At 41.4% G+C, this 3,405-nt stretch overlaps 1 non-coding gene across 1 annotated transcript; it reads left to right on the top strand.

Moving 5' to 3' along the window:
- Positions 1–2,672: 2,672 nt before the first annotated feature.
- Positions 2,673–2,777, top strand: LOC141700520 (small nucleolar RNA R71). The gene has a single exon (XR_012566387.1). It is a non-coding gene; the product is annotated as a small nucleolar RNA R71 (small nucleolar RNA).
- Positions 2,778–3,405: the final 628 nt, after the last annotated feature.

The following is a 3,405-nucleotide window of genomic DNA, read 5'->3' on the forward strand; positions in this document are numbered from 1 at the left end:
TATGAGCCGGCTACTAGCCATTTGACGCCTAGCCTTACAACAACTAGCAATGAAATCCAAGTTTTTCTCCAAATAAAAAAATCAGTGTTTTTATGTCATTACGAGAATATCACAAATTCTAAATATAACCAAGTGATTAAATCTCAACAACAAACAAGTATGATCATGATCTAGATCAAAAGCAACCCTATAAGACTTTGTGATAATATTTGTTTCTGGCATGCAAATCAATTAATTAGGACTTAAACATCTCTCTATTCGTCGTCACTACACTGAAATCAACAACAACTTATCAAATATCATAGTTCATCTTAAGGGATCATGCTAAATATGCATGCAAATGCAACTATATGAAATCACATAAAAATAAACAAATATGTCCTAAATGAACAATCATGCAAAAATATGAATGAACTACAACTAAACATGCAATATGAATCTATATGAATCTATACGGACACACACTACTAATCCTTACTTTATCACCCCCAATCTTAAAATTTTCAATGTCCTCATTGAAGGTAATAATAAGGATTTCAGGCATACCTAATTAGCGGGAGATTCACCCTCGTCGGGTGGAGGATCAGGTGGCCAATCAACCGCGCCACCAGTGTCTCGGATAATAGTACCGAAAACGTGTGTCAAATCTTTAGCAAAATGATTGTGAATATCGTGCATGGCCTCCATACGCCTAGTCACTTGCATGTACTGCTCATCACCAACACCAGTCCTATCAACTACCTGCTGCTTATGAGAAGAACCCTCTGTAGGCACTACAGGATCCGTTCGACTACCCTCTTCATCATCAAAGATATATCCCAACCCCTTGTCAGGGGGTGCACCTAAGAATGAATAACTCAAGTGATCTGGTAGTGGGTTGAGCTCAAGTGTGGGAGCATCTTCAATAGACGGCTCGAGACGCTCCTGAGAAATTTTCAGCTCTGCTAACCCAAGAGAATCGAATGGCACATCCAACTTCCTCTTCCACGGAGGTGCATTCAAAACCTGCAGTTGCTCTACTTTAAAACACTCCTCTTTAGCTGTGGGTAACTTTATTTCCTTGAACACATTAAAAGTGACCTTTTGATCATGAACCTTCATCGTAAGCTCTCCTTTTTGCACATCGATCATAGTTCGGCCTGTAGCCAAGAATGGTCTTTCCAAGATGATGGGAATCTTCTTATCTTTCTCGAAATCAAGAATTACAAAGTCAGCAGGGAAGAAGAGTTTATCCACCTTGACCAAGACATCCTCCACTATACCTCGTGGATAAGCGATGGAACGGTCAGCTAGTTGCAATGACATGTATGTTGGTTTCGGATCAGGCAGACCAAGCTTCTTGAAGATAGATAAGGGCATCAGATTGATGCTAGCTCCTAAATCACATAAACACTTGTCGAACGACAAGTTTCCGATGGTGCAAGGAATAGTGAAGCTTCCAGGATCTTTAAGCTTCAGAGGCAACTTCTTTTGTAGCACAGCACTGCATTCCTCCGTTAGAGCAACGGTCTCTAAGTCATCGAGCTTTACTTTCCGAGAGAGAATACCTTTCATAAACCTCGCATAGCTAGGCATCTGTTCAAGAGCTTCAGCGAAAGGTATGTTGATATGAAGTTTCTTGAACACCTCTAAAAACTTCTCAAACTGCTTATCCGACTTTTTCTTCTGCAACCTCTTAGGAAAAGGAGGTGGAGGATAGATCTGTTTCTCCCCTGTATTACCCTCAGGAGGAGTGTGTTCCATATTAGTCTTCCTTGGTTCCACCTCTGCTTCCTTCTGCACACATTCTTCAGCCACAACTGCATTTTCTGAAACTTGAGATTTTTCAGGCTCTTCGTCTTGCTGAATTTGGGGGCTTGGGACCTTTCCAGACCTTAAGGTGATGGCGTTCACCTGTTCTTCAACTTCCCGCTTGCCTGGATTGGCTTCTGTATCACTAGGAAGCATTCCTGGTGGCCGATTCAATAAGGCATTAGCAATTTGCCCTATTTGGTTCTCCAGAGTCTTGATAGAAATAGCCTAGCTTTGGCATATAAGAGCCTGGTTTTTGCACATAAGCCGCAACTCCTCCAATTCAGATTTTTCATTTCGAAGATAGACCTGCATCATGATTTTGTTGTTAAATTTAGATTTGTTGTTTTGGTGCAATTTGTTGCTGAAAACCAGGAGGGTTGAATAGCTTATTTCGAAACTGCTGAAACGGCTGTTGCATCGCATTCTGATTGTTGCTCCAGCTGAAGTTATGATGATTCCAGTTGTCAGGATGATAAGTGTCTAGAACTGGTTGCTGCGATCTCTGAAAGTTGCTCATAAACTGAGCTGAGTCACTAGATATAGCGCATTGCTCCATCACATGTGGACCGACACACAGCTCACAAACACTATTTATATGTATAACACCATAGTTAGCCAGAGAATCGATCTTCATAGACAATGCCTTTAGTTGATCAGTGATAGCCGTAACTGTATCTACTTCAAGAACTCCTGCTACCTTGCCCTGTGGATATCTCTGGGTTGGATACTGATATTCATTAGCAACCATCAGTTCAATTAGATTATAAGCTTCCTCATAGCTCTTTGCCCATAATACTCCGCCTGATGCTGCATCGAGCATGGGTCTGGACTGTGCTCCCAACCCATTGTAAAAACAAGTGATGATCATCCAATCAGGAATTCCATGATGAAGACACTTCCTAAGCATCTCCTTGTAGCGCTCCCAAGCTTCACTTAGCGATTCTCCCGTTTGCTGCACAAATTGAGTAATAGCATTCCTGATTAGTAATCGAACCAGCTGGAAGAGAGTGTAACCAGCTCTTAGCCTTGTCCCTCAAAGAGAATGGGAACAGTCTCAGCTTCACAACATCTTCAGAAACACCGTTGAACTTGAAGGTGTCGCATATCTCAATGAAATCCCTAATGTATGTATTGGGATCTTCCATTGGAGAACCCCCAAACTGGACTGAAGTCTGTACCCATTGAATTATGCCAGGCTTGATCTCAAAGGTATTAGCTGTGATAGCTGGCCGGACAATGCTAGATTGAATGTCATTGATCTTGGGTTGAGAAAAATCCATCAAGGCTTTCGTTCGTGCTGCTGGATCTCCCATTGTAATGAGTACTTGAAACACACACAAATAAACCGTGAAAGTAAAAGAATCCGAGTAAGTGAACTTTAACGACCACTGATGACAAGCACATAAACTAAAAATTAACACCGAGTCCCCGACAGCGGCACCAAAAACTTGTTAGGGCGAAAATACGCGCTAATATTCACGCAAGTATACGCGTTCGCAAGTAGTATAAGATATAAATCAGATTCGTTCCCACAGAGACTTGTTTAGGTTAAGTTCAATTTATGCACCTATGCAACAATGTATGGTTATCGCTCAATGCTAAGACAAATAA

This window comes from Apium graveolens, unplaced genomic scaffold (assembly GCF_009905375.1).
Source record: "Apium graveolens cultivar Ventura unplaced genomic scaffold, ASM990537v1 ctg2481, whole genome shotgun sequence".
Lineage (NCBI taxonomy): Eukaryota > Viridiplantae > Streptophyta > Magnoliopsida > Apiales > Apiaceae > Apium > Apium graveolens.